General features: G+C 54.1%; 1 long non-coding RNA gene across 1 annotated transcript; it reads left to right on the top strand.

Annotated features, from left to right (window-relative positions):
• The first annotated feature begins 752 nt into the window (after window positions 1–752).
• Window positions 753–4,818, top strand: LOC116745149. Its single transcript, XR_004347290.1, has 3 exons — window positions 753–972; window positions 4,236–4,323; window positions 4,655–4,818. It is a non-coding gene; the product is annotated as an uncharacterized LOC116745149 (long non-coding RNA).
• The last annotated feature ends 2,904 nt before the right edge of the window (window positions 4,819–7,722 follow it).

The raw sequence follows: 7,722 nt of genomic DNA, 5'->3' as shown, positions 1-7,722 counted from the left end.
GGCTGACTTGGGTCTGAAGCCGGGTCCAGGGCACATCTTTCCTGTAACCTGACAGCTCAGGTCTAGCCCTCTGTGCCTGGAAGATGGAGAAAAGGGGGAAAGGGCCAGGCTAAGGGGTCATGCACCAGGTCTTTTCTCATTCTGAACCAGCCTGGCTGGTGGTAGGGGGTGGGGGGGTGCCCCATCTGGGAGCATCCAGTGCCCTGTGCCTTGCAAATGACATGCTTCTGGGGTACGAGGGTCTTCTCAGCAGTTCTGAGAGGGAGGGACTTTGGGGAGGAGGAGGCTGTCCTGAGGGAGGAAGGACACGCCCCCGCCCCCCATTTGGAGGGGGAGGGGCGAGCCGGCCTGACTAATGGGCTCGTTCGTGATTCATCGCTGGGCTCTTGTCTGCGCTAATTGGCTCTGCTGGCCGCCTGATTCATGGCAGGGAGCCGGGCTCTGGGGGACCCCCGTGTCCCTCCCCTGCCTCCTGCCCAGGATGGCTGCGTGAGGCTTTTAGATCCAGGATCCGTTCCAAGGGACCGCTGCCCAGCATCCATCACTGCTCACAGGCTGGGGCTCCAAGGTGGGGGCGGGGACGCCGGCACAGAGCTGCCGACCGACCGATGCTTCTGACCCCACCCCAGCCACAGAGGGGCAGCTGAGGGCAGCGGGGGCACGGGGCTGGGACTTAGGCAGCAGCACATGGGGATATCCAGGCAGGTGTGAGTGGTGAGGAGTGGTTTTCCAGAGGAGGGGAGATAGGATGCGGTTGGAAAACGGGAAGAACGTTAGGGCCAGGAGGAAAGGCTGGGCAAGGGCTTCGAAGCAAGTGAGGTTTGGGCTGGAAGGGAACGGAGAATTGTGAGCTGAGGTTTGGTGACTCAAAGCAGAGCTGTGTAGCATAGTACTCCGAAGCTTCCTCTTAAGTTGCCCAGAGCAAGACAAAAGAGACCCGAGACGTTGCCTGAGAAACTGCTGTGAACTTGGGTAAGTCACTTAACCAGTCTGAGCCTCCACAGCTCAGGACCTTCAGAAGAAAACTATGACCCCCCAGGCACAGGCACTCTTGGGGACCTTCCTCTGGCAGTGTCTTGGTCCAGGCTCCCAACACCTCTGAGTAGTGTCTGTCATTCATTACCCTCCACAATGACAACAAGTGTCTATCAGGGCCTGTCCTCCCAGGTACAGGGATTGGTAGGGACTCCATCCCCAGACAGGAACACTCGCTCGGTTCCCCCTATCCTCCTATAGAACATCTCACTACACAGAGACTTTCAAGCTCTCCAAGGCCTCTAATGTCTACCCCACATCTGGGTAGCAGTATATAAGCCCACACCCAGCAGGCTGGAGGGAAGGGCAGCTGTCCACCCCTACTGTCAGAAGTGGGCTAGAGTCTGGACGGGGTAGAGGTGGGGGCTGGAAGGGCCCTGGTTTGAGCTCCAGAAATGCCTCCTGCGGGAATCCATGAATGAACAACCATCCTGCAGCCTCTGCAGAGGCAGGCCTGGGCTGACAGCAGAAGATGAATGGAGAATGCAGTCCACAGCGAGGCACCACTAGCCTCTCAGCTGCCCTGGCGAAACTCCCGAGCGTCATCTCCACTCCTTCCATTGACCCTAAGGCACATCCAGTAGTCAGGGCCTGCTGGATCAAATTCTAAACCAAACCCAGCCTCGGGCTCTTGCCTCTGTCTCCACTGCCGTCAGCGGCTGTCAGCCCGACACTGCAACAGCCCGGGTCTCACCTTCCCTCCCAGCCTCCACGTTGGCACCTATCATCCATTCTCCACCCAGAAGCCAATCTTTTAAACACATAAATCAGACCTTGTCACTTCCATTTAGCAGAAAATTCAGCCCCCTTGCCTTACCTTACAAGGTCCTGCATGGTCTAGCCCCTGGCCACCTCTCTGACCCCACCTCTGGCCAGTGTCACCCCACTCACTCTGGCCTTCTTGCTCCAGCTCAAAATCTACCAAGCTCATTCCCATTTCAGGGCCTTTGCACTGACTGTTCCTTCTGCCCAGAATGCTTTCCTTCCAGTTCTGCACATGGCTGGCTCCTTCCTGGCCTTTGGATATCAGCTCAAATGTCACCTCCTCCGAGAGGCCCCCCAAGACCACTCCGTCTGTTGCAGCCCCCAAGCACTCGCTATCACGTCAATTTGTTTTATTGTTTTCAAACCCTTAATACTTCCTTTTTTGTTTAAAAATCTGCCCTCCATCACAGAGTCCTGTCTCCTAAGCCTTCCCTGCACTGGCTGCTATTTTCCGGGGTGTCTGGGTCTCTCCCAGCATCTGAGGGTTGAATAAAGGACTTCAAAAGGCAGGCCTTGCCACCAGCTTTTCCTAGTGGAATATTTTTCTTCGTCTTCCTTTTTGTGGAAACGTTCATCTTCTCCATGCTTCCCCGTCCCCCCCCCCCCCAGCTGGACAGCTGCCCCCCACGGCCATTCTGTCCTCTTCACAGACCCCTTCTTTCTCGCCCCATCTCACCCCCCACCTCTCCCCTCATCTCATTCCACTGCCTCCGCCAAGCAGGAAGCCTAGGGCCAGAACTGTGAAGGGAGGGCGGTCACCAGAGGGTGATCCCTCCTTCTTCGGTTCTCTGTGGCTTTGTAATGGGACAGGAGGCTTGTGGGTTCGTGAAGCTGGAAGGGAGGGGCATCCCAGAAGCGCCCAGGAGTCTAGCCCCCTCCACGCCACAACACCCCTTCCCTGCCCCCAGGGAGGAGGCTGCCTTGAGAGAGAGGATCCCCCTCCCAGCTGGGGTATGGTCACGCCCTGCAGGGCCACTGCCCACCCTCACCTCCACCCTCCACCCCCCACCCCCCGCCCGCTAGGTTAGAAGTCCTTCTAACCTCGTATCCAACCATTCTGCTGCAATCCAAGCTCTCAAGTGACCTGAGTGACCCTAATCCTTCCTCAGGATTTATTTCCTGTCCCCTGACCCCACTACAGTGGGAACCGGGGGTCAGGGGTCAGGAGAGAGGAGGTCAAGTTCATGTCCTCAGTGCTTAGAGGCCAGCGCCAGCAGTGAAAGGCTCTTATCTACAATTAGCAGTGGGGCCAGGCTGGAGAAACAAACCCCCATTTTCTGGATGGAAAAACTGAGGCCTGGAGGCTTGTTTCCACCTGCCTAAAGTGGAAGACCGGGTTCCTCCTCCTGCCTGCCCCATCCCCCAGGGGTTCCAACTTCAAGCTTCCACAAGAGACCCGCACCCCACCCCATCCCCCACCAGCCAAGAGGATCCCCTGAGATTCCTGATGCTTCCTGTGCTTCTTCCTCTCTTCGTCTTTCCCTTCAAGAGGATTGGGCTTTCTGAAGGAATGAGGGGACCTTGGATCCTGACGGTGGCCACTTCTGGCTCTGCCCAGTGTCTAGGAGGCTGCAGCTCCCCAGTTGTGCCTTCTCTGAGCCCTAGTTTCTCCATTTGCTATGAGCCTGAGGGTCTCTCCCAACTCTGCAGCTTTTTACTCTGTGAAATCCGTCTAGCTGAGATCTGGGGGAGGGGTCAATGCACAGACAAGAGGATGGGGTGTGCCCACAAAGGGGAGCTGGGTAGAGACTGTAGTGCCATTCTTAGACTTATCACCTTGGCCACTCTCTGGTCTTCCTCATTGTATTTCTTTGCTGACCCTGTTCTTCCCCAAGCCCGGCCCTGCTAGCTAACTGGGAGAAGGAAAACTGGGGAGAGGGCTATGGAAGAAAGCAGCAGAGGGGATGGGAAGACCCCCCAGTCACCTACCCGTCTGGCTCTAGTGTCAGCCCCCCACTCCAGGAGCTACCACTTATTGGGAGCCCCAGTCTAATGCGGGAGGCCCAGCCCTGGCCCTCAGGTCCTTTGGAAAGCAGAGGTCTCCCTGGCCTAAGACATCTCTTCCCCGAAGTCTTGTGACATCGACACGAAGACAGATGTTGCTGTAATACCAGGAGAGACTTGGCAGCTGCCCCAGCTCCTGGGGGCTTAGAGAGGGTGAGACAGGGTCTAAGACCACCCTGAGAGTGAGCCACTAAGGCTGTGGGTGGTGGTGGGATAAGTCCACTCTTGGAGGCACTGGGAAAGGGGCAGGGAACCCAACAGGTTGAATTTCTGAAAAGTGCACCAGGATCAAGCATATTTTCCCAGCCATCTCAAGTGTGGTTTTAAATGGAAAACACAGCTCATCAGGGCAGAACCCCCTCCCTCCCCCACTGCCTGGAAGCTTTCTTTCTGCTGAGGCAAACATGTGATTGATTATATTTATTTCGCAGGCCCGGGAGCCCTGATTGTCATCCCTCCCCTCTGCCCATCTGGGGGTGTGCCGATCTAGGCTTCTCCACCAGCGGTTTCTTCTCCAAGGTGCCTGGGGGTGGTGGAAAGTTGCTGGGTTCACAGAGTACAAGAAACAGGGTTCAAGCCTCTGCTTTGGGTGACTGGGAGGTAACTCTGGTGAGCCTCAGTTTCCTCCATCCGCAAAATGGAAGTGATCAGATTTCCTGTGGTAGCCTGCTTCCAGCGCGGTCCCCACGAAACTCACCTCCTGGTTTTCATGTTCTGAGTGCCCCCCCCCCCCCCCGTCCACTAAATAGGGCCAAGGGGCATAAGCAGTAGAATATCGCAGAAATGATAGAGTGTGACTTCTGAGGTCAGGTCATAAAAGACAAGTGGCTTCCTCCTTATTCTTTCCTAGATCATTTGCTTGGGGAGAAACCAGCTGCCACGTTGTGAGAACACTCAGGCAGCCCTGTGGAGAGGCCCAGGTGCCGAGGAGCTGAGGCCCCCAGTCAACAGCCAGCATCGGGCGAGTGAGCCACCTTGGAAGTGGACCTTCCAGCTCCAGTCAAACCTTCAGATGACGGCAGTGACATCTGACTATGACCTCTCAAGAGACTGCTAGCCAGAACTACCCAGCTAAGCCGCTCCCACATTCCTAACCCACAAAGACTATATGAGAAAATAAATGGATGAAATTGTTTTAGGCCTCTAAGTTTTAGGGTACATTTGTTGTCCGGTAATAGATAATTACTATAGCCCACAGTCCCTTATCCTTCTGGCTTGGACCCCGCCAGCAGCTGCTCTCCTCATCCATGAGCCTTGGGTCCCTCTATCCCATTTTTGCCACACCCTCAATGCTAGAACCAGCCTTCTTTTGCTTTGCTCACCCGTGTTTCCCAAACTTGGCCGACTTAACAACCACCTGGGACCCTTATTAAAAACACTTAGTGGGCTTTCCTGGTGGTACAGTGGTTAAGAATCCGCCTGCCAATGCAGGGGACGTGGGTTTGATCCCTGGTCTGGGAGGATCACACATGCCGCCGAGCAGCTAAGCCCGTGCACCACAACTACTGAGCCCGTGAGCCACAACTACTGAAGCCCGCGTGCCTAGAGCCTGTGCTCCACAGCAAGAGAAGCCACCGCAATGAGAAGCCCGCGCACCACAACGAAGAGTAGCCCCCGCTCGCTGCAACCAGAGAAAAGCCCACGCTCAGCAACGAAGACCCAACGCAGCCAAAACTAAAATAAATAAAAATTTAAAAAAAACTTTATAAAAAAAAAACACTTAGTGCCCCCAGAGGATTTAAACCACCCCAGTGAGTCTTATGACCCAACAACTCTGGAAAAGTCTAACCTGTGTAGAAGCTTCTTACACAGTTCCTAGCACATAGTAATTATTCAAGAACTGTTAATTTTTTTTTAAGTTCTGATTCTACCATTATCTTCATGGGACTTCCTATAAGGAACACACATGCCATACGTGGTACATATATACATGTACATACATGTACCAGAGACTATGCTAAGTGTTAGCCTACTTAATTCTCACTCCTCTGAGGTGGTGGGTACTAGAAAGTTGTGCGGTCAGGATTTGAACCCAGCTCTTTCCCTCTTCAAGGCCCACTCCCAGCCACTTCACCATGTGGAGCCACCATTGCCTCCTGTGTCTGGGGTCCCTCAGGACTACCTTCAGCCCGTTCCCTCACTGTCATCCCAACTCATCCCACTTTGGCTCAATTTGATCCAATACACAAGTTCTGGTACCTCCCTTGTGCCAGTTGAAACTCTCCTTTTCTCCCAAACTCCACCTCCCTCCATCCCAATGAAACTCTATGTCTCCCTCTGCCAGGAAGCCTGCCCTAACTGTCCCCTTTGTCCTCCTCTCTGCTTCTCTGTTCCCGGGTCTAGGCCGAGGCCCCGGGTGCATCCGTCTGGACACCCACCCCACCCCGTCTCTCCCAGTCGAAAGGTCCCATGAGGGCCAGAGACTCTACACAGGGCTTACTCAGCTCAAATGAAGCCATGGCAGCAGCCGTGGGACTTCGGGTCAGTCACACGATTTCTCTAAGCTTCAGCCTCCTCATTCCTGCACTGGGCATCTATTCAATAAAACCTGCCTCCCGTGGGTTGTGGGGAAGGTTAGATGAGATTGTGACTTTGAGAAGAACCTAGCAAATTGTCAAGTGCTGTATAAATGTGAAGCATTATTAGATAGCTTTTTCCAACACTGTCTCTGCCCACTGCACCCCACAGACTCTCACACGCTTTGCCGCCGCCCAGGGGTTATGTTAGTTCCCCCCCCAACGGCCTAGGAGTCTCTTCTCTTTCATTTCTGACTTCCTTGCTCCCATTCACGCTTCTCAGCCCAGTTAAAGTGTCACTGCCTCCATGAAGCCCTCTGCTTCTTCTCCTGGTGGAAGTAGTGCCTCCATCTACTTTGTGGTGCCTTAACTGTCCTTGTCACCCTACTTGTCATCTGCTTCCCCCATAGACCATTTCATTCACCTCTGTATGTATGCATGTAGTAGGTACTCAATAAATGCACCTTAGCTTTGCATTCCCTGCTATACACTCCAGTCCCACTTAATAGCAGTTTGCTGGTTCCCTCGCTATCCACAAACACTTCCTCTTCCAAATAATTCTTCAGGATTCACTCCCTCCGCCCTAAAAAAGTCTCCATCAATTACCTGCCCTCTGACAAAAAGAACCAAAATGAGGTGTGACTGTGGTCTGGCACTCAGCCTCTCTCCTAGGGCCTGAGACAGAAAGAAAGGCTTGGGGAGGGGTGCAAGTGGGTAGCAGTTCCAGCACCCCACTCCCACCCATGGGGAACTGGCTTTGACTCCACTGTTGTGAGGTTGGTGGGGGGGGTGAGGTCAGTGTTTGGCATTTCATTTATGCCTTGGAAGTTCGCTTGGGCTATCAGGGGATCTGGGGAGGGGATCCAGCCTGGTGGCAGGGGGTAGCTCCATGAGTGGTCCCTGACATTTCACTGGCTTCCTCCCTGAGCTGAGGGCAAGATCAAGCATCAAATACGGTCTGGCCAGCGCATGGGCTAATGGAGCTGGGCAAGCATCTTCCAGATGTGTGCAGCTGTTTTCTCCCACTTTGCATCCAGAGTCTTGGGTTAGAGAAGCATGTCAGCTGCTCTGCAGGTCCCAGATCCCCAGGTTTGGGGCTAAGGGGGCCAGCCTCCCTTTCTCCCACCCGTAACCACAGCTCTCCATGGAAGGAGACTCTTTCATCTTCCTTCCTTCCTCTCCTTCTCTCTAAGGATTCTTTTAATGCACTACCAAGTGGAAGTCCTTCTTGCTGTATAGCCTGCATCCTGCCTGCCATAAGAGAATATCTCCTGGGACTGGAGGAAGGTAAAGGAGGAGAAACTCTCTCAGGCAGAGAGGAAGGAAAGAGAAAGGCTCAGGATGATTCGACAGGGGGAAATGGGCGGAGATAATGAAATATGTGAAGTTAATTTGCAAATGG

Source organism: Phocoena sinus, chromosome 20 (assembly GCF_008692025.1).
Source record: "Phocoena sinus isolate mPhoSin1 chromosome 20, mPhoSin1.pri, whole genome shotgun sequence".
Taxonomy (NCBI): domain Eukaryota; kingdom Metazoa; phylum Chordata; class Mammalia; order Artiodactyla; family Phocoenidae; genus Phocoena; species Phocoena sinus.
This window is presented reverse-complemented; position numbering and strand designations above follow the sequence as displayed.